The sequence below is a fragment of the Hypanus sabinus genome, chromosome 21 (genome assembly GCF_030144855.1).
Source record: "Hypanus sabinus isolate sHypSab1 chromosome 21, sHypSab1.hap1, whole genome shotgun sequence".
In the NCBI taxonomy this organism is placed as follows: domain Eukaryota; kingdom Metazoa; phylum Chordata; class Chondrichthyes; order Myliobatiformes; family Dasyatidae; genus Hypanus; species Hypanus sabinus.
In genome coordinates, this window is record NC_082726.1 from 891,963 (window position 1) to 915,920 (window position 23,958).

General features: G+C 43.7%; 1 protein-coding gene across 3 annotated transcripts in view; it reads left to right on the forward strand.

Moving 5' to 3' along the window:
* Positions 1 to 23,958, forward strand: part of apba2b (amyloid beta (A4) precursor protein-binding, family A, member 2b) — a 90,117-nt gene that overhangs the window by 18,958 nt on the left and 47,201 nt on the right. For 2 of the 3 annotated variants that reach the window (XM_059945840.1, XM_059945838.1), the window contains exon 2: positions 6,450 to 6,558. The exons of the other annotated variant lie outside the window; for it this stretch is intronic. The gene's annotated coding sequence lies outside the window, so the exon portion shown is untranslated. The remainder of the gene's footprint in view (positions 1 to 6,449; positions 6,559 to 23,958) is intronic. 3 annotated transcript variants of the gene reach the window in all.

A 23,958-nucleotide genomic window follows, 5' to 3' on the forward strand; every position in this document is an offset into this window, starting at 1 on the left:
GGTTTCACTCTGACCTGAGTTTGCTGTTGTGTTGTCTCATCGTGAATGGGGTTTCACTCTGACCTGAGTTTGTAGTTGGTGTTGTCTCATCGTGAATGGGGTTTCACTCTGACCTGAGTTTGCTGTTGTGTTGTCTCATCGTGAATGGGGTTTCACTCTGACCTGAGTTTGCTGTTGTGTTGTCTCATCGTGAATGGGGTTTCACTCTGACCTGAGTTTGCTGTTGTGTTGTCTCATTGTGAATGGGGTTTCACTCTGACCTGAGTTTGTAGTTGGTGTTGTCTCATCGTGAATGGGGTTTCACTCTGACCTGAGTTTGCTGTTGTGTTGTCTCATCGTGAATGGGGTTTCACTCTGACCTGAGTTTGCTGTTGTGTTGTCTCATCGTGAATGGGGTTTCACTCTGACCTGAGTTTGCTGTTGTGTTGTCTCATTGTGAATGGGGTTTCACTCTGACCTGAGTTTGTAGTTGGTGTTGTCTCATCGTGAATGGGGTTTCACTCTGACCTGAGTTTGCTGTTGTGTTGTCTCATCGTGAATGGGGTTTCACTCTGACCTGAGTTTGCTGTTGTGTTGTCTCATTGTGAATGGGGTTTCACTCTGACCTGAGTTTGCTGTTGTGTTGTCTCATTGTGAATGGGGTTTCACTCTGAGCTGAGTTTGTAGTTGGTGTTGTCTCATCGTGAATGGGGTTTCACTCTGACCTGAGTTTGTAGTTGGTGTTGTCTCATCGTGAATGGGGTTTCACTCTGACCTGAGTTTGTAGTTGGTGTTGTCTCATCGTGAATGGGGTTTCACTCTGACCTGAGTTTGCTGTTGTGTTGTCTCATTGTGAATGGGGTTTCACTCTGACCTGAGTTTGTAGTTGGTGTTGTCTCATCGTGAATGGGGTTTCACTCTGACCTGAGTTTGCTGTTGTGTTGTCTCATTGTGAATGGGGTTTCACTCTGAGCTGAGTTTGTAGTTGGTGTTGTCTCATTGTGAATGGGGTTTCACTCTGAGCTGAGTTTGTAGTTGGTGTTGTCTCGTTGCAATTCGGGTGGTGATTGTATTGTGCAGGTGGGCTCAGCAGTTTGTGCCATGATTCCAGATGGTGAATTGTTGAGCTCTTCAGGGCCCAAACAATGAGTTGGAGTGCTGAACTGAAGCAGAGTTTCAAAGGCAGTGCAAGGTTTTAAGAGGCTGAGTTTCTGCAATAATGTCCTGCAGATTGTTTCTAATTAAAGTGCCTCACAACCTGTCAGAGTAACAGGCAGAGCCAGGAAACCTGATGGGGGGGTGGGGGGGTGGTTGGAGGTGGAGGTGGGGGAGCTTCCTCTAACTGAAGCTCATTCTGTCCGGGCCAGTACCTATACAACTCATGCAGAAATCTCTTCCAGAAGTGATTAGACCGGCTGCATGTTGTTTGTTTTCATTGCATTGAATTTTATGAGGTTAGGGGTATATTGTATTGCATGTAGGAACTATAAATTATCCAAATCACTATTCTCAACGTTGAAAGAATTTAATCTGAAATTAGAAAAATGAGGACATTGGATGAAATGCATCAGAATGAATCATAATCAGGTTTAATATCTCTGGCATATGTGGTGAAATTTGTTATGTGGCAGCAGTACATTGCAATACAGAATAATAAATACTATAAATTACAATAAGAAATATATGTGCAATATTGCTCAAAAGTGTTAGGCGCGCACACACACACACACACACATACATATATAGATAGATATAGATAGCTAGGGTGCCTAAGATTTTGCACAGTACTGTATTTATCAACATGGAGCGGAGAGCACATTTGTAAATCTGGCAGCAGCAAAAGCTGTTGGGAATTATGAGGGTAGAGTGCAGTAGGAAGGGTGCGGGAACAGGTGGTAGAGAAGGATTGTCAGGTTGCAGTGTGGGGCGGGTGCAAGCACACCCAGCCCTGAGAAACCAGGCAAGGCAATTTGATTCCAAACAATTGGTTTATTGATCATTACAGAATGTCTCTCTGATGCTTCCATCTCCCTTCCCCTTTTCCCAACCATGATACCCCTCTCCCTGACTGCTTCCCACTCCCAGAATAATAGGGACCCTTATCAGAATCAGGTTTATCATCACTCACAAATGCAATGACTTTTTGTTTGCCGCAGCAATACATAAAATTACTCAGAGCAGTGCAAAAAGTCTTAGGCACTCTAGCTAAATACATGTGCTTAGTACCGTATATGGAAAAAATAAATAAGTAGTGCAAAGAGAGAAAAACAAAAGGAAAAAATTGTGTTCATTGTGCATTCAGAAATCTGATGGCAGAGAGAAAGAAGCTATTCTTGAAATGTTGAACTCCTGTAACTCCTTGATGGTAGCAATGAGAAGAGGACATGTCCTGGGTGATGGGGGTCCTTAATGGCAGATGCCACCTTTTTTGAAGTATTCCCTTCAATATGTAATAATAATACATAAATAAGCAATAAATATTGAGAACATGAGATGAAGAGTCCTTGAAAGTGAGTACCTAGGCTGTGGGAACAGTTCAGTGATGAAGCAAGTGAAATTGAATGAAGTTATCCCCTTTGGATCAGAAGCCTGATGGTTGAAGGGCAGTAACTGTTCCTGAACCCGCTGGTGTGAGTCCTGAGGCTCCTGTAACTTCTTCCTGATGGCAGCAGTAAGAAAGGAGCGTGACCTGGGTGGTGGGGGTTCCTGATAATGTATGGTACTTCCCTGCAACAATGCTCTGTATAGGTACACTCAATGGAGGGGACGGCTTTACCTGTGATCGACTGGGCTGGTTTTGTCGGATTTTCTGTTCAAGGGCATTGGTGTTTCCACAGCAGGCTGTGATGCAGGCAGTCAGTATACTCTCCATCACTTTTATATGGAAGTATGTCAAAATTTTAGATATCAAGCTGAATCTTCACAAACTTCTTAGGAAGTCAAGGCACTGCCATGCTTTCTACATAATTGCACTTTATGCTGGGCCCAGGACAGATCCTCCGAAATTATAACACTGAGGAATTTAAAGTTGCTGACCTTCTGCACCTCTGATCTTCTGATGAGGACTAGCTGATGGACCTCTAGTTTCCTCCTCCTGAAGTCAATAATCAGCTCCTTGGTCTTGCTGACATTGAGTGGGAAGTTGTTGTTGTGGCACCACTCAGCCAGATTTTCAGTCTCACTCCTATATGCTGATTTGTCACCACCTTTGATTTAGCCAACGACAGCAAACTGTTTGGAGCTGTGCTTAGCCACACAGTCATAAGTATAAAGCAAGCAGAGCAGGGACAGAGCTCACAGCCTTGTGGTGCAACTGTGCTGATGGAGATTGAGGAGGAGATATTGTTGCCAATCCAAATTGACTGGGGTCTACAAGTGAGGAAACTGAGGATCCCATTGCACAAGGAGGTATTGAAGCTTATTGATTAGTTTTGAGGGGATGATGTCATTGAATGCTCAACTGTAGCCAATGAAGAGCATCTTGATGTCTGCATCCTTGCTGTTCAGATATTCCAGGGTTGAGTGAAGAGTCAATGAGATGGCATCTGCTGTCACTTCTCAGGCAAGAGTTGATATTTCATCACCAACCTCTCAAAACACTTCATCAAAGTGGATGTAAGGGCGAATGGATGATAGTCATTGAGGCAGGTAACCACATTCTTTGTAGGCACCGATATAAGTGAAATCTGCTTGAAACAGGTGGGTAACTCAGTCTACTGAAGTGAGAGGTTAAAGATCTCAGTGAACATTCCAACCAGTTGATCAACGCAGGTCCTTAGCACTTGGCCGTCAATCTGGGCTGGATGCTTTTCACGTGCTCACCCTCCTGAAGGCTGCTCTCACATTGGCTTCAGAGATTCAAACCACAGGATCATCGGGGCTGTGGGAGTTGATGGTGGTTCCTCCATGTCTTCACAATCAAGGTGAGCATAGAAGATATCCAACTCATCTGGAAGTGAAGCCCTGTTGTCATCTATGCCGCATCATTTAACTTTATAAGAGTTATTAGCATTCAAGCCCTGCCACAATTGTAGAGCATCCTTCATTGATTCAAGTTTAGTCTGGAATTGCTGGACTTCTTGTAACTTTCTTGGTTACCAGACTTGAATACCTCTGAGCTGGCCCTCAGATCTCATAGCTCATCCAGGGCTTCTGCTTTGGGAAGACTGAATGATTTGTGGGTACACATTTGTCTACAACTGTTTTAATAAAGTCCGTGACAGCTATAGTGTATTCATTCAGATCCATAAATGAGCCCTTGAACACAGCCCAGTCCACCGACTTCAAGTAATCTCGTAGCAGCTCCTCAGCCTCCTGTGACCAATCTTTGTCATCCTGATCTCTGGAGCTTTGCTCTTTAGCCTCTGCCTGTAAGCAGCTAAGAGACACACAGCCAAGTGTTCAGATTTACTAAAATGTGGTCTGGTCTTGGAGCGACCGGCATTCCTTATCTTAGTATAACAGTGGTCTAATATGTTGGGATCTCTGGTGCTACAGGTTATATGCTGATGGTAATTGGGCAGGGCTTTCTTCAAACAAGTCTAGTTGAAATCCCTGACGCTGATTTGAAATGAGTCTTGTTTGGTGACAGCATCATGCAGTATCTCAAACACTTAATTATAGTCAGCTGCTGGTGGTATGTAAACTGAGGTCAGGATAATGGAGGAGAACTCCCTTGGTAAATAAAACAGATGGCATTTGATCATTAGGTGTTCAAGGTGGGGAATATGAGTTTGTAATAACTAGCATTGGAGCAGCATGAATAGTTTATCATGAAACACAAACCTCCACCTTTTGCCTTTTCCAAGTCTGCAGTTCAGGCAATCCTGTGAATTGAGAAGCCTTATCTGCCACGCTGTGAGTAAGCCATGTCTCAGTCAAACATAGAACACAACAATTTCCCATTTCTTGCCGATACAGCAATCTTGTTTTTAGATCCTCAATTTGTTCTCCTGCGACTACACTTTTGTTAACAAGATAGTGGGTAGAGGGGGTCTCATTCCTCAATGTTTCAACAGGACTTGAGACCCTCCGCCCCTTCCTCACTTCTCGCCTGGCAAATGAACCTTCATCCACTTAAAGTTCTCCAGGTCTGTCAGAAGATTGTGAAATCTGAAGTCTTAGGTTGATTTAAAAGTACATTGCTTGATGGGAGGTTACATGCTGCAGATTGCATTGAAGGTAATTCAGAAGAGGTAACTACAGTTAAGTATTGTATGTAGCCTACAGAATGTCGCTGTAGTTTACTGGGGCCATCTTGCCATCTAGATCTACACTCTCAATCTGTTTGATGGACTCGTGAATGTTGTCTTTTTATACTCTGGTCAAACTCAGACTGTGAAATGGGGCCATGTTATTGACTGTGCAGCAATGGTTTCCCAACATTAGCAACACGTTATGATGATCTGCAATAGTAACTATTACCCATTGCTGGTTCTTGCCTTCTTGGCACCTGCAGAAGTCACAGAGACAAAGTCTCAATGAGTGCTGAAGGTTTCTTAAGGAAGTGGTTGTGTCTCTAGATGAGATGCAAAGCCAAGAGCTTGTTGCTCCTTGTCTGCACTTTGATGGGCAGTTACATCTTGATGATGGATCCTCAGAGATCCACTGCATGGATTTCTCTGCAAGATCACTTGGTTATGCATCTAGCTACTTCCTCTGCAGTAAAATGGATATTTTTTCAGGGTAGTTACTCTGCTAGTTACTTTGGTAAGTAATTATTGTGGTGGACTGTGCTATAATTCTATTAATTACTGTCATTTATGAGAACAAAAAAACAGAATGCTGAACACAGTGGGTCAAGCAACATTTGTGGAGCCAAAAGATGTAAGCCAACATTTTGTGTGAAGGCCCTGTAGAAGAAAGTTTGCCGGTATGAGAGAAAGCTGGGTTGGAGCTGGAACTAGATGAAGGGTAGGTGGTGGGGGGGGGGGGGGGGGGGGATGCAAGAAGTGAACAAAAGAAGCAGAAGAGGAGGTGGATGATGAGTGTGGGATACCTAAAATTTGCCCATCATCTCCTCCCCATCTCTCTCTCTCTTTGTCCATCAACCTTACTCAGGCATCAGCAGCCAATAGAAGCACACCAGAGTCCCCTGTCCTGGGCCAGGCTTTCACGTTGTCTCCAGGAGTTGGCCCATCCTGTGTTCAAGATCCTTCCTCTCCCAGGAGGAGCTTCTGATGGCACTTCTGTAGCTCTAGGTTTTTTCAGGGTGTGTTTGTTAGTCCCATGACCAACCTCCAACTTTCACAGTCCACGGCTGAAATACCCTCTCCATATGTCTCCATATATCTCCACTTATAACCAATCAGCCTCCATCTCTCTGATACTGCTATACACTGACAATATTTCCCTCTCCCCTTCCAAATCTTGATACAGTGTCACAACCTAACATGTTGACCTGCTTCTTCTGCCTCCCCAGATGCTGCTTGACCTGTTGAGTTCTTTCACCATTCTGCTTTCTCTTCCAGATTCCAGCATCTTTCTCACACCACAGTTTATTACTGGCTGGTGACTACTGGACTACTGATCATTGGTCATCCAGCTTCTGGAAAAACTAGGTCCACCACTGGGACAGAAGTGAGTGTGGATCCTCAAGTAACTAGGTTTCAGCTTCAGGATGGTTGAAGAGGAATCAAGCTGAAGGGAGGGGAGGGGGTGGGTCTCTGTGTGGGAATCGGAAATGGGATTTGGATTGAATATGGCTTTCCACGCTGCAGTGGAGACAGAAATGAAAGATGGCATCTTGTGTTGTTTGTGTCAGGACAGAAGTATGTAGCAGGCAGAGCAATGACTCTTTTCCAACACTAACCCTGTCACGTGTTCTCACTGTTCATGTTCAGTACTCCTCTGACAAAGCGACAAAGCAGCCATCTGTTCACCACAAATACACAGTGAGGTGTGAGGAACAAAATTCAGAATGCTTTTTTAATGGTGAATAACTTGTAGACAGACTGGGCAACATTACAGAGTGTAACCTTCCTGGATTGAGTCAGGGTAAGTGTTGTTGTTTGAGTGTTAGAGCAGGGCCTGTACTCTCAAACTTCTTAATAATTCTGTAAACAGCGGCAGGCTTGAGAGTAAATCTGAACACACAACGTACATTCCATCATCCATTGGATGGAGAGAGAATTGGAATTTTGTTTTACACAGAAAATATAGAAATTCAATTCAAGAAAGGTCACCAGCAATCATTCACAGAACTAGATATGCCATCACAGTGATAAATATCCCTGTGTGTCCTGTGTCCAGTGATAAATATCCCTGTGTGTCCTGTGTCCAGTGATAAATATCCCTGTGTGTACTGTGTCCAGTGATAAATACCCGTGTGTACTGCATCCAGTGATAGAGATCGCAGTATGTACTGTGTCCAGTGATAGATATCACTGTGTGTACTGTGTCCAGTGATAGGGGTCACTGTGTGTACCGGGACTGTGATGCACGTCACTGTGTGTACTGGGACTGTGATGCACGTCACTGTGTGTACCGGGACTGTGATGCACGTCACTGTGTGTACCGGGACTGTGATGCACGTCACTGTGTGTACCGGGACTGTGATGCACGTCACTGTGTGAACCGGGACTGTGATGCACGTCACTGTGTGAACCGGGACTGTGATGCACGTCACTGTGTGTACTGTGTCCAGTGATAGGGGTCACTGTGTGTACCGGGACTGTGATGCACGTCACTGTGTGTACTGGGACTGTGATGCACGTCACTGTGTGTACCGGGACTGTGATGCACGTCACTGTGTGTACCGGGACTGTGATGCACGTCACTGTGTGTACCGGGACTGTGATGCACGTCACTGTGTGTACTGTGTCCAGTGATAGGGGTCACTGTGTGTACCAGGACTGTGATGCACGTCACTGTGCGAACGGGGAAAGCGATACACATCACTGTGCGCATGGGGACTGTGATGCACGTCACTGTGTGTACCGGGACTGTGATGCACGTCACTGTGTGTACCGGGACTGTGATGCACGTCACTGTGTGAACCGGGACTGTGATGCACGTCACTGTGTGTACCAGGACTGTGATGCACGTCACTGTGCGAACGGGGAAAGCGATACACATCACTGTGCGCATGGGGACTGTGATGCACGTCACTGTGTGTACCGGGACTGTGATGCACGTCACTGTGTGTACCGGGACTGTGATGCACGTCACTGTGTGAACCGGGACTGTGATGCACGTCACTGTGTGAACCAGGACTGTGATGCATGTCACTGTGCGAACGGGGAAAGCGATACACATCACTGTGTGTACCGGGACTGTGATGCACGTCACTGTGTGTACTTGGATTGTGATACACGTCACTGTGTGTACGGGGACTGCGATACACGTCACTGTGTGTACCGGGATTGCAATACACGTCACTGTGTGTACCGGACTATGATACATGTCACTGTGTGCACAGGGACTGTGATGCACGTCACTGTGTGCACGGGGACTGTGATGCATGTCACTGTACGAACGGGGAAAGCGATACACGTCACTGTGTGTACCGGGACTGCGATACACGTCACTGTGTGTACCGGGACTGCGATACACGTCACTGTGTGTACAGGGATAGTGATACACGTCTCTGTATGATTGTGCTTTCGAGTACGCACATCCCTATGTAGATACAGCTCCAGTATTTACACTGTCTGGAGTTGACCATATACATAAGATTGAACTAACATCTGGTAACACCTCTAGAGTCTTGTCATGAAAAGTGTTGTTGATAGTCTTTCACTGCCTAGTTACAATGCTGGAGAATTGATGAACTGTGTTGAATGTTCATTTCGACTTTGGCAATGAATTCCACAGATTCATCACCCAACAGCTAAAGAAATTCCTCCTCATTTCTCTTCTAAATACATGTCCTTTTATGTTGAGTTGTATCCTCTGGTCCTAGTCTCCCCCACTATAGGAAACATCACATCCATTCTACGGCTTTTCAATATTCAATAGGTTTCAATAAGATGCTGCCTCATGTTTCTAAACTCCTGCAGATAGAGACCTAGAGCCATTTAAACCTACTTGTATGTTAACCCTTTCTTTCCCAGAATAACTCTCGTGAGCCCTCTCCAACGTCAGCACATCCTAAGACTGCTTACAATACTTCAAGTGCACTCTGACCAATGCCTTTTAAACACCATTATTACAACTTTGCTTTTGTACTCTTGTCCTCATGAAATGAATGTTAATTATGCAGCGATGGACTTGTAAATAGATACTTTGTTGATCCAAAGGAAATTACACTGTAATAGTAGCATTACAAATGCATAGATATACAAATATACAAAAATTAGAAAAGTAAGAAAGAATAAAAAATAAGTTATCTCAAACAGTCTAACAGGAGGGGACCATCACTTCCCCGGTTATAGGTTGAGTCATTATAGAGCCTAATGGCTGAGGTATATGAATGACCTCATATACCGCTCTTTGGAGCAGCACAGTTGTCTTAGTCTATTACTAAACTGCTCCTCTGTTCAGCCAAGGTGGCATACAGAAGGTGAGAAACATTGTCAAAGTTGTACCTGAATAAGAGATTTGTGCTTATCTCAGTGTAATTTACTGACAACCCTGGTGCACACCAGATCAGCAGCCCATTATTACATTCAGTGTGATTTTTAACCCAAGTACTGCAACGTTGTGTTCACCAGCGAGTTTGCAGTCTCAGCGAGACTATGGAGAAGACCAACTATGTACAACCACAGAAAAGGAAAATGTGTTCATATCGCAGGCAGTAAATAAGGGGATATAACTGGGCTTGTCACTGTGTCATATGTTGAGGATTGTTCACTTGGTTGGTACCAGAATCTATGGTAACTAACAGAAGGTCACAGAAATGTGCAATCCATGTTGAGTAGCCCTGGATGTAGTACGTGGTTGTAATGTGTCTTGTTAGGCACTGTGATATCTAGCAGAGAAACACTCATGATTAAAGCCTAACACGGAACTCTGGTCTGTATGTGGTATCACCAATGACAAGGAGATCAGACTACAGTTACACAACTAGAACAGGCCCAAATTGGTTCTTAAACATTGCTGTTGTACAGTATCTGCTTCTGTTATCTTCCCGACAGTGTGTTCCAGCCACCTACCACTCCTGTTAAAACAACAACACCTCGAACATCTCCTTTAACTGTTTCTCCATTAAGCCTATGCATTGAAGTATTTGACATCTACACTCTGCAGAAGAAGACTGACTCTTCTATGCCTGTCGTACTTGTATCTGATTTTCTCTCAGCCTTCAATATTCTAAAGAAAACAAGCTTGTCCAGCTTCTCCTAATATACCTTCTTTAGCACAAGAAACATGCTGATGAACCTTCACTGCTCCAATGCCTCGACATTCTCCTTTAGTGTAGTGACCACAAGTGTAAACAGAACTTCAGATGTGGCCTTACTAAAGTGATATACACTCAATGACCAACCAATGAAGGCATGCTTTACACTCCTACCACCTTTTCAGGGACCCATAAACTTGCACCCCAAGAACCCTGTATATTTTGGTGCTCCTAAGGATCTTGCTGTTCTCTTTCCTCTGACCTCCCGAAATACATCCCTTCTCATTTGTTTGAATTAAATTTCATCTCCCATTTCTCTGCCAAAATCTCCAACTGATCGATCTCCTGCTATCCACAACTTGACAGTTTTCATCACTATCCATAACTTTCACCACCACATGAATTAGTAGTTCAAAGATTGAAGTAAATTTATGATCAAAGAGATTCATTTTCTTGGAGGTATTTTACAGAAAAATAAAGAAATACAACAGAAAAATTACACATAAGCAAAGACTTGACAAACAACCAGTGTGCAAAAGGAGACAAAGTTGTACAAACAAAAAAAATACTGAGAACATGAGTTGTAAAGAGTCCTTGAATGTGAGTCTGTAGGTCATAGAATCAGTGAAATTATCCATGCTGGTTCAGGAGTGTAATGGTTATTGGGTAATAACTGTTCCTGAAACTGATATTGTGGGACCTAAGGCTTCAATACCTTCTGCCTGATGGTAGTATTGAGAAAAGAGCATGGCCTGGATGGTGGGTCCTTGGTAATGGATGCTGCTTTCTTGTGGCAGTGCTCCATGCTTTGCCTGGGATGCACTGGATAGTAACAACCACTTTCTGTAGATTTCCATTCTTGGGCATTGGTGTTTCCATACCAGGCCATGGTGCTAGTTAAATTAAAGTTAAAGTCAAAGTCTGTCCTGAGCCTTATAGGCTCATCAGGCCAGTGCTTAGAGAATCAGAGCGGACAGCTATGTGTGGAGCCGAAAGAGATGGGGGAGATTTTGAACAATTTCTTTTCTTCGGTGTTCACTAAGGAGAAGGATATTGAATTGCGTAAGGTAAGGGAAACAGCCTGACAGGATATTCCCTAGGACCTTGAGGGAAGTTAGTGTAGAAATAGCAGGGGTTCTGACAAATATTTCAAGTTAGAAACGGGGATGGTGCTGGAGGATTGGTGTATTGCTCATGTGGTTCAATTGTTTAAAAAGGGTTCTAAGAGTAAGCCTAGCAATTGTAGGCCTGTCAGTTTGATGTTGGTGGTGGGTAAATTAATGGAAAGTATTCTTAGAGATGGTATATATAATTATCTGGATAGACAGGGTCTGATTAGGAACAGTCAGCATGGATTTGTGTGTGGAAGGTCATGTTTGACAGATCTTATTGAATTTTTTGAAGAGGTTATGAGGAAAGTTGATGAAGGTAAAGCAGTGGATGTTGTCTATATGGACTTCAGTAAGGCCTTTGACAAGGTTCTGCATGGAAGGTTAGTTAGGAAAGTTCAATTGTTAGGTATTAATATTGAAGTAGTAAAATGGATTCAACAGTGGCTGGATGGGAGATGCCAGAGAGTAGTGGTTGATAACTCTTTGTCAGATTGGAGGTCAGTGACTAGTGTTGTGCCTCAGGGATCTATACTGAGTCCAATGTTGTTTGACATTTACATTAATGATCTGGATGATGGGGTGGTAAATTGGATGAGTAAGCATGCAGATGATACTAAGATAGGTGGCATTGTGGATAATGAAGTAGGTTTTCAAAGTTTGCAGAGAGATTTAGGACAGTTAGAAGAGTGGGCTGAAAATGGCAGATGGAGTTTAATGCTGATAAGTGCTACATTTTGGTAGGAATAATCCAAATAGGACATGCATGGTAAATGGTAGGGCATTGAAGAATGCAGTAGAACAGAGTGATCTAGGAATAATGGTGCATAGTTCCCTGAAGGTGGAATCTCATGTGAATAGGGTGGTGAAGAAAGCTTTTGGTATGCTGGCCTTTATAAATCAGAGCATTTAGTAGAGGAGTTAGGATGTAATGTTAAAATTGTACAAGGCACTGGTAAGGCTGAATTTGGAGTATTGTGTACAGTTCTGGTCACCGAATTATAGGAAAGATATCAACAAAATAGAGAGAGTACAGAGAAGATTTACTAGAATGTTACCTGGGTTTCAGCACCTAAGTTATATGGAAAGGTTGAACAAGTTAGGTCTTTATTCTTTGGAGCATAGAAGGTTGAGAGGGGACTTTATAGAGGTATTTAAAATTATGAGGGGGATAGATAGAGTTGACGTGGCTTTTTCCATTGAGAGTAGGGGAGATTCAAACAAAAGGAAGAGTTGAGAGTTAGGAGCAAAAGTTTAAGGGTAACACGAGGGGGAATTTCTTTACTCGGAGAGTGGTAGCTGTGTGGAACGAGCTTCCAGTAGAAGTGGTTCGGTATTGTAATTTAAAGTAAAATTGGATAGGTATATGAACAGGAAAGGAATGGAGGGTTATGGGCTGAATGTGGGCCAGTGGGACTAGGTGAGAGTAAGCGTTCGGCATGGACTAGAAGGGTCGAGGTGGCCTATTTCCATGCTGTAATTGTTATATGGTTATATGGTTATACTGGTTTCCGTGGTGTGAAGTGACTAAAAGTACGAGACTCCCCTCCCTGGATAGGATGCCAGTCTATCGCAGGGTTGCCAATACCCATTTTCAGCTGGGTAGACTGGAGCAATGTGTGGTTAAGTGCCTTGCTCAAGAATACAACACGCTGCCTCAGCTGGGGCTCAAACTCACGACCTTCAGATCGCTAGTCCAATGCCTTAACCACTTGGCCATGCGCCACAGGACATGGTGCAACCAGTTAGAAAACTCCCCACTGTGCATCTATGGCAATGCCAAAGAATTTAAAGTTACTTATCCACTCCTCTTCCGATCCGTTAAGGAGGACTGGCTCATGGATCTTTGGCTTCTTTCTCCTGTCATTGATAATCAGCTCTTTACTTTTGCTGACGGGAAGGAAGGGTTGTGGCAACACTCAACCAGGTTTTCACTCTCCTATATGTCAATTCATAACACCTTCAATTCGGCAAGTTACTGTGGTGTCGTCATCAGACTTAAATATGGCATTGGATGTCTGCTGAGCCTCACAGTCATAAGTATAAAGTGAGTAGAGCAGGGGGCTGAGCGCACAGCCTTGTTTTGCACCTGTGCCGATGGAGATTGGAGTCATAGAGAAGTGCAGCACAGAAATAGGCTCTTTCCCACCTGAACTATAGCCATCCATAACCCTGCCATCCATGTACCTACAGTATCCAAACTTCTTTTAAATGTTGAAATTAAGCTTGCATGTTATGCAAGCTTAACACTTATGTTGGCAGCTCATTCCACACTCTCATTACTCTCTGAGTGAAGAGGTTTTCCCTCATGCTCCCTGTAAACTTTTTACCTTTTACCCTTAACCCATGACTTCTGGTTGAAGTCCCAACCAACCTCAGTGGGAAAAGCCTGCTTGCATTTACACTATCTATATTCCACATAATTTTGTATACCTCTATCAAATCTTCCTTCACTCCTCTGCATTCCAAGGAATAAAGACCTAACCTATTCAATCTTTCCTTATAATTCAGGTCCTCTAGTCCCAGAAACATCCTTGTAAATTTTCTCTGTACTCTTTCAAACTTATTTATCTTTCCTGTAGGTGGGTGACCAAACTGGCACATAATACTCCAAATCAACAACTTCAACATGACATCCCATCTCCTATACTCAATTCATCTGCCATTTCTTCACTATACCTGCCAAAGGAGACAACAGTCTAAATCCCACTATCTCGATTTCCTTTCTCTCTTCTTGCTACTACCATCAGGCAGAAGGTACAAGAGCCATAAGTCCTACACCACCATATTCAGGAAAAGTTATTACCCAACAACTGTTAGGTAGAAAGCTGAAAAGCAGGAGGTTAGGGTAGTATTCTCTGGGTTGCTGCCTGTGCCATGCACCAATGGGGGTAAAAGTAGGATAATTGGTGCAGGGAGCAGGGTTTCAGATTTCTGGATCATTGGGATCTCTTCTGGGGAAGGTGCGACTTTTACCAAAAGGATCTGAACCCAAGGGAGGTCAATAACTTTATGGGTAGGTTTGATAGAGCTGTTAGGGGAGGTTTTAAGCCAATTTGACAGGGGAGGGCAGAATGGGAAGCGGAGTGATAGGGCTGAGGATAGGACAGTTGGTAAACAAACAGAGGTAGTGTGTAGTCAGATTGACAGACAAATAATAGGGCAAAATTGCAGTCAGTGGGATGAGTTGAAGTGTAATGGGGGCAAAATCAAAAATGGTGATGAATACAGACACGGGTGTGTTACATTTAAGGCAGGAGCAGAATTAGGCCATCTGGCCAATCGAATTCAATCATGGTTGATCCTCTTTTTTCTCCCCATCAACTCCAGTTCCCGGCCTTCTTCCCATAACCTTTGATGCCATGTCCAATCAAAACCCTATCAATCTCTGCCTTAAATACTCCCAACAACCTGACCTCCACAGCTGCATGTGGCAGGCAATTCCACAAGTTCACCACCCTTTGGCTAAAGAAATCGCTGTCTTGAAAGGACACCCCTTTGTCCTGAGGCTGTGCCTTCTTGTCCTTGACCCTCCCACCATGGGAAACATCCTTTCCACTTTGAATTTTGAATTTGAATGTATGCAGTATATGGAATAAGGTCGATTATCTTTAGTGCATTTAGAGATTGGCAGGTGTGACGTTTTGGGCATCACTGAGTTGTGGCTGAAAGAAGATCATAGTTGGGAACTTAACATTCAAGGAAGTACATTGTGTCAAAGGACAGGCAGGTAAGCAGAGGGATTGGGGTGGATCTATTTGTAAAAAAATCATATCCCTAGAAAGAGGTGACAAGATCAGAAGATGTCAATCCTTGTGGATAGAGTTAAGAAACTTTAAGGGGAAAAAGACCCCGCTAGGAGTTTTATACAAGCCTCTGAGCAGTAGTCAGGATGTGGGCTACAAATTACAATGGGAGATAGAAAATGCATGTCAAAAGGGCAATGTTACGATAGTCATGGGGGATTTTGATATGTGGATAGATTTGGAAAAGTGGTGCTGGATGCCAAGAGGAAATTTCTAGAATACCTGCAAGATGGCCTTTTAGAGCAGCTTGTGGTTGAGCCCAGAAAGGAAAATGGTAATTCTGGATTGGGTAACACACACAAAAATGCTGGAGGAACTCAGCAGGCCAGGCAGTAGCAGAAAAGAGTACAGTTCACATTTCATTTCAGTACAGTTGACCCATAGAAGCTGCCTGGCCTACTGTATTCCCCTAGCATTTTGTGTGTAGAAACATAGAAAACCTGCAGCACAATACAGGCCCTTGGGCCCACAATGCTGTGTCGAACGTGTACTTACTTTAGAAATTACCTCGGGTTACCCATAACCCTCTATTTTCCCAAGTTCCAAATACCTATCCAGGAATCCCTTAAAAGACTCTATCACATCTGCCTCCACCACCGTAGCTGGCAGCCCATTCCATACACTCACTACTCTCTGCATAAGAAATTTACTCCTGACTTCTCTGTACCTACTTCCAAGCACCTTAAAACTGTGCCATCTCATGTTAGCCATTTCAGCCCTGGGAAAAAGCCTTTGACTATCCACATGATCAATGCCTCTCATCAACTTATACACCTCTATCAGGTCACCTCTCATCCTCCCCTGCTCCAAGGAGAAAAGGCCAAGTCCACTAAACCTATTCTCATAAGGCATGCTCCCCAATGCAGGCAACATCCTTGTAAATCTCCTCTGCACCCTTTCTACAGTTTCCACATCCTTCCTGTAGTGAGGCAACCAGAACTGAGGACAGTATTCCAAGTGGGGTCTGACCAGGGTCCTATATAGCTGTAACATTACCTCTTGGCTCTTAAACTCAATCCCACAGTTGATGACAGCCAATGCATCACATGCATTCATAGCCATAGAGTCAACCTGCGCAGCAGCTTTGAGTGTCCTATGGAATGGACCCCAATATCCCTCTGATCCTCCATACTGCCAAGAGTTTTACCATTAATAATATATTCTGCCATCATATTTGACCTACCAAAATGAACCTCCTCAAGCTTATCTGGGTTGAACTCCACCTGTCATTTCTCAACCCAATTTTGCATCCTATCAATGTCCCGCTGTAACCTCTGACAGCCCTCCACACTATCCATAACAGCCCCAACATTGTCATCAGCAAATTTTCTAAACCATCCCTCCACTTCTTCATCCAGGTCATTTATAAAAATCACAAAGAGTAAGGGTCCCAGAACAGATCCCTGAGGCACACCACTGGTGTCAGACCTCCATGCAGAATATGACCTGTCTACAACCACCCTTTGCCTTCTGGATCCACAAAGCAAGGTCCCCTTGGATCCATGTCACCTTACTTTCTCAATAAGCCTTGCATGGGGTACCTTATTAAATGCCTTGCTGAAATCCATATACACTACATCTACTGATCTACCTTCATCAATGTGTTTAGCCACATCCTCAAAAAATTCAATCAGGCTCGTAAGGCAAAGCCATGCTATTACTAATCATATTATCCCTCTCAGGATAATCTCCATCAACTTACCAACCACTGAAGTAAGACTCACTGGTTTATAATTTCCTGGACTATCTCTACTCCCTTACTTGAATAAGGGAATAACATCGGCAATCCTCCAGAACTCCCATCCCCATTGATGATGCAAAGATCATTGCCAGAGGCTCAGCAATCTCCTCCCTCGCCCCCCACAGTAGCCTGGGGTATATCTCGTCCGGATCCGGTGACTTATTTAATTTGATGCTTTCCAAAAACTCAAGCACGTCCTCTTTCTTAATGTCTACATGCTCAAGCTTTTCAGTCTGCTGTAAGCCATCCCCTGCAATCGCCAAGGTCCTTTTCTTTAGTGAGTACTGAAGCAAAGTATTCATTAAGTACCTCTGCTATTTCCTCTGGTTCCATACACATTTTTTCACTATTGCACTTGATTGGTCCTATTCTCTCACGTCTTATCCTCTTGCTCTTCACATACTTGTGGAATGCCTTGGGGTTTTCCTTAATCCTGCTTGCCAAGGCCTTTTCGTGGTCCGTTCTGGCTCACTAATTTTATTCTTAAGCTCCTTCCTGCTAGCTTTATAATCTTCTAGATCTCTATCATTACCTAGTTTTTTGAATCTTTCATAAGCTTTTCTTTTCTTCTTGACTAGATTTACAACAGCCTTTGTTCACCATGGTTCCTGTACCCTACCATCCTTTCCCTGTCTCATTGGAATGTACCTGTGCAGAATTCCATGCAAATATCCCTTTAACATTTGCCACATTTCTGCCGTACATTTCCGAGAACATATGCTCCCAATTTATGCTTCCAAGTTCCTGCCTGACAGTGTCATGTTTCCCCTTACTCCAATTAAATGCTTTCCTAACTTGTCTGTTCCTATCCTTCTCCAATACTATGGTAAAGGAGACAGAATTGTGATCACTATCTCCAATATGCTGAGAGACCTGTTACCTGACCAGGTTCATTTCCCAATACCATATGAATTCCAGCCTCTCCTCTTATCTACATATGGTGTCAGGAAACCTTCCTGAATACACCTAACAAACTCCACTCTATCTAAACTCCTTGCTCTTGGGAGATGCCAATCAGTATTTGGGAAATTAAAATCTCCCAGGTCTGTTGTTATTGCATCTTTCCAGAATCTGTCTCCCTAGCTGCTCCTCGATGACCCTGTTACTATTGGGTGGTCCATAAAAAAGCACCCAGTAGAGTTATTGGCCTCTTGCTGTTCCTAGCTTCCACCCACAGAGACTCAGTAGACAATCTCTCCATTACTTTCTCCTTTTGTGCAGCTGTGACACTATCTCTAATCAGCAGTGCCACGCCTCCACCTCTTTTGCCTCCCTCCCTATCCTTTCTGACATTTCATCTGCCATTTCTTTGTCCCCTATTGCTACCTCACCAGCACATTTTCCAGTGGTCCAATATCAACTCTCACCTCCCCTTAACTCTTTATATAAACGAAAAAAACCTTTGGTATCCTGCTTTATATTTTTGGCTAGTCTGCCTTCGTATTTTATCTCTTCCCTTCTTATAGTCTTTTTTAGTTGCTTTTTGTTAGATTTTAAAAGCTTCCCAATCATCGAACTTCCCAGTGAATTTTGCTACCTTATACGTCCTTTCCTTGGCTTTTATGAGGTCCTTAACTTTCCTTGTCAGCCACAGTTACCTACCCCTGCCATTTGAGAACAACTTCTGTGGGACATATCTATCCTGCACCTTGTGAACTATTCCCAGAAACTTCAGCCATGTCTGCTCTACTGTCATTCCTGTCAATATCCTCCTCCAGTCCATCTCGGCAAGCTCCTCTCAGGCCTCTGTAATTCCCTTTATTCCATTGCGATACTGATACGTCTGACTAATTCTTCTCCCTCTCAAACTGCAGTATGAAATCAATTATATTATGATCTCTGCCTTCTAAGGGTTCCTTTACATTAAGCTCCCTAATAAGGTTTGGGTTATTACACAACACCCAATCTAAGGAAACCTTTCCCTGAATAGGCTCAAGCACAAGCTACTCTAAAAAGCCATCTTGTAGGCATTCAGCTTGTGATCGGACACCAACCTGATTTTCATAATCCCCTTGCATATTGAAGTCCCCCATTACAGTTGTGTCATTACCCTTATTACATGCCTTTTCCAGCTCCCTTTGCAATCTCAACCCCACATCTCACATCCTGGCTACTATTTAGAGACCTATATATGATTCCTATAATGGTTTTTCTACCCTTGCAGTTTTTTTTTTAACTCTACTTACAAAGATTCAACATTCTCTGATGCTCTGTCACCTCTTTCTAAAGATGTAATTCCATCTCTTACCAACAGAGCCACACCACCATCTATGCCTTCCTGCCTGTCCTTTCGACACAAAGTATATCCTTTCAGTTCTCTCCCATAGTCCAAAGACCTACAATTTGTAGCTTAATTGTTCATTGTAAATTGTCTTGTGATTAGACTGGGGTTTAATAGATGGGTTGCAGCTTGTTGGGCCAGGAGGACGTGTTCCCTGCTGTATCTCTAAATAAATAAATAATGTTTGTAACCCCCTTGGTCGCCTCAGGCTCGCTCAGCTTGTTCTCGTCTAGGGGGAGCAGCCTTCGGCCCCGCCAAACTGGGTAATCAGCTGGTGTGGATGCTGTGTGATGTTCCCGCCTCGCCCAAAAACAGACAGTACACCATATGCGATTAAATGAGTACAATTTATAAAGGTTACTATAACTAAGTGATTAATAACGATACAGTATATATGAAGAGAAAATTAAAGAAAAGGCGCCAAACTTATCAAAGTCCAAACCACTTCGTGCACAGCCGTTGGAGCTCAATTACTGAAGTCTTCTGGCCACCATTCGCTCCCCTCCGAACTCCTCGACTCGCAGCTCAGGACCCTCCGAACTCCTCGACTCTCCAAACAGCTCAGGACCTTCCGAGTGGTCAACCAAGCACATCTAGCTTCATCCCCCCCCCCCCATCCTCGGAGACTCTCCCGGCCTCAGACCCCCCTTTGGGGTCCGATCCTCGCCCAGCTTAGAGCATTGCGTCCTCTCTCTCGACCCCCTCGCGCCGATCTGCCCAAAAGCCCGTCAACAAAAGCTTACAGACTCAGAAGAAAGAACATTAATCCCCATTTGGTTTACAAAGGAATACCATTCTCGTTATCAGTAAATTAGCATTCCTGCTAGTTAACAAAAGGAAACCCTTTCCCAACAGTAACAAAGAAAAAAAAGAAACCCCCTTTACATGTGGAATGCGCAGTATAGATTCATCCCAAAGAAGTTGTTTCAAAAATGAGGATGAGGCAACCGTGGCTGACAAAGGGAGTCAAAGACACCATAAAAACAAAAGCAAAAATTAATAGTAAGTTAGAGAATTGGGAAACTTTTAAAAACCATCTGGTCAACTAGAAAAGCCATGGGGGAGGGGGGAGAGATAAAATATGAAGGTAAGCTAGCCAATAATATCAAAGAGGATACCAAAAAGTATTTTCAGATAAAGAGTAAAAGAGAGGTGAGAGTAGATATCGGACTGCTGGAAAATGTTGCTGGAGAGATCATAATGGACAAGGAAATAGGGGACGAACTAAATAAGTATTTTCCATCAGTCTTCACTGCAGAAGACTCTAGCAGTAGGCCAGAAGTTCAATAGTGTTAGTAGGCAAAAGTTACTATTACTGAGGAGACGGTGCTGGGAAAACTTGAAAGGTCTAAAGGTAGATAAGTCACTTGGACCAGACGGATGACAACCCAGGGTTGTGAAAGAGGTGGCTCAAAAGATTGTGGAGGCACTAGTAATGATCTTTCAAGAATCACTAGATTCTGGCATGCTCCCAGCAGCCTGGAAAATTGCAAATGTCACTCTAAGAAAGGAGGGAAGCAAAAGAAAGGAAACTATAGGCCAGTTAGTCTGACTTCAGTGGTTGGGAAGATTTTGGATTCAATTATTAAGGATGAGGTTTCGGGGTACTTGGAGGCACATGACAAAATAGGCTGCAGTCAGCATAGTTTCCTTGAGGGGAAATCTTGCCTGACAGATCTATTGGAACTCTTAGAAGAAATAACAAGCGGGATAGACAAAGGAGAGTCAAGGTTCCTAATTTGGATTTTTACAGAGGCCTTTAAAAAGATGTCAGACTTGAGGCTGCTTAACAAGCTACGAGCTCATGGCACTACAGGAAAGATACTAGCATGGATAAAACAGTGGCTGACTGGCAGGCAGCAAAGACTGTGAATAATGGGAGCCTTTTCTGGTTGGCTGCCGGTGTTTAGTGGTGCTCCACAGGGGTTGGTGTTATGACTGCTTTTCTTACATTATATGTCAATAATTTGGATGACAGAATTAATAGCTTCGTGGCCAAGTTTACAGATGTTACAAAGGCAAGTGGAGCAGCAGGTAGCTTTGAGGAAGCAGAGAATCTGCCAAAGGATTTAGGATTAGGAGAATGGGCAAAGAAATGGCAGATGGAATGTAGTGTAGAGAAGTGTATGATCATGCACTTCAGTGGAAGGAATAAAAACATAGACTATTCTCTAAGAGGGGAGAAAATTCAAAAATCCGAGGTGCAAAGGGTGTCCTCATGTAGGATTCCCTAAAGGTTAACTTGCAGGTTGAGTCAGTGGTGAGGAAGGTAAATGCAGTTCATTCTGAGAGGACTAGAACACAAAAGCAAGGATGTAATGCTGAGGCTTTCTGAATATCTCTAAGACTGCATGGAGTATTGTGAGCTGTTTTAGGCCCCTTATCTAAGAAAAGATGTGTTGATTTTAGAGAAGTTCCCGAGAAGGTTTACAAGAATGACCTCAGAAATGATAGTTAAAATAATTGGAACATTTGATGGCTCTAGGCCTGTCCTCACTGGAGTTCAGAAGAATGTGCGGATGGGAGGGGATCACATTGAAACCTCTCAAATATTTAAGTTCTTAGATAGAGTAGATGTGGAGAGGATGTTTCCTGTGGTGGGGGGAAGTCTAGATCAGAGGGTACAGTCTCATTATAGCGGGATGTCTGTTTAGAACAGAGATAATGAGGAATGCGGGTGCTGAATCTATGGAATTCACTTAGCTTTAGAGGCCAAATCATTGGGTATATTTAACAAGGAAGTTGATAGGTTCTTGGTTAGTCAGTGCGTCAAAGGTTACAGCAAGAAGGCAGGAGAATGGGTGAGAGGGTTAATGAATCGGCCAAAGTGGAATGGTGGAGCAGACTCAGTGGGCCAAATGGCCTGATTCTGTTCCTATGTTTGTGGTCTTATGGCTTTCATTGACCATTGCCCCTGTCTTCTGTGACTAAGCCAATTCTGAATCAGACTACAGATTCTGTGGATCCTAGACATCTTAACCGCCTGGATGAGCCTTCCATGAGGGACCTTGTTCAATGGCTTACTAAGATCATTGATAACTTTGTCACCTCCTCAAAAAAACTCAAGTGTGTAAGACGTGACTGCCTGCACAAAGCAATGTTGGATGCCCCTAATGCTTTTCCAGATTTTCACAAATCCTATCCTGGAGAATCCTCACCAGCAACTTACCTAGCACTGATGTGAGACTTATTAGTCTGTAGTTTCCAGGATTATTTCTATTTCCCTTCTGTCTGCACAGGAGCACGAGCCAGAGGACAACCCAATTATAAGAGCTGTTCTTCCAACCTGCTAAATCAAGGGCCTCCCTGGACCCCTGGCTTTGTTTGGCTGGTGCTAGCTGTGTCCTGGTCTGAGCTCCGCTTCCAATCCCACTCACACCAGACTTGCTTAGCTTTGCACTCCTCTCCTCCCAATCTCCACTTCACCTATCCTGGCCTCCACTCTCCATACACCCAGTTCTGTGTGTGACGTTGTCCACCCGCTCTGTGTATGAGACTGATTCCTGTGTGGCAGAGGGAACATCATGGATGTGGGAAGTATGAAATCTAATCAAAGATGGTCACAGTACTCAGCTGATTGCAGTTGATGATTGGACTACCTGCACTGTCCATCAGTCATCGAGTGTTACAATGAAACTCAAGTGGAGGCTGGTGATGAGACCCTCACAGCTGCTTGTCATGAGAGTAAGGTCCATGAATTATTTATCAGGATTCTGGTTGGTCTGCATTGCTGATTCTATACTTTCGCTCAGATCGGGGGTGGGGAGGGTGTCTGTGTGTGTGTGTGTGTGTGTGTGTGTGTGTGTGTGTGTGTGTGAGACTGTGTATGCGTTTGAATTGAATTGACTTTATTTTCTTACATCCTTCACATATATGAGGAATAAAAATCTTTACATTACATCTCCTTCTAAATGTGCAATCACAGTAATTTATAATAAATAGAACAGAAAATGTAATAGAGAAATACACTCAAATCAGTGAGTTAATCAGTCTGGTGGCCAGGTTGAAGAAGCTGTCCCGGAGCCTGTTGGTCCTGGTTTTTATGCTGCGGTACCATTTGCCAGATGGTAGCAGCTGGAACAGTTTGTGGTTGGGGTGACTCGGGTCCCCAATGATCCTACAGGCCCTTTTTATACATCTGTCTTACTAAAAGTTCTGTATAGTGGGAAGTTCACAACTACAGATGTGCTGGGCTGTACGTACCACTCTCTGCAGAGTTCTGTGATTAAGTGGGGTACATTTCCCATACCAGGCAGTGATGCAGCCAGTCAGGATGCTCTCAATTGTGGATTTGGGAGCCCATACCAAACTTCCTCAACTGTCTGAGGTAAAAGAGGCACTGGTGTGCCTTTTTCACCACACAACTGTTGTGTACGGACCCGTGAGGTCCTCAGTGATGTGGATGCCGAGGACTTAAAGCTGTTTACCCTATCAACCCAGATCCATTGATGTCAATAGGGGTTAGCCCGTCTCCATTCTTCCTGTAATCCATAACCAGCGCCTTTGTTTTTGTAACATTGAGGGAGAAGTTGTTTTCTTGACACCACTGTGTCAGAGAGATGACTTCTTCCCTGTAGGCCACTTCATTATTGTTTGTGTGTATGTGTGTGAATGTGTATGTTGATAAGGCTGCTATATCTCCTGGTGAGCAGAGACACAACAGTGAGGCTACAGTGAAGTGTTCTGACCACAATTTCCACAGTGTGGAGATTAAAATCGAGCTGGTAATGGTGGTGTTGTATTCCTCAGTACAGTTTCATGCT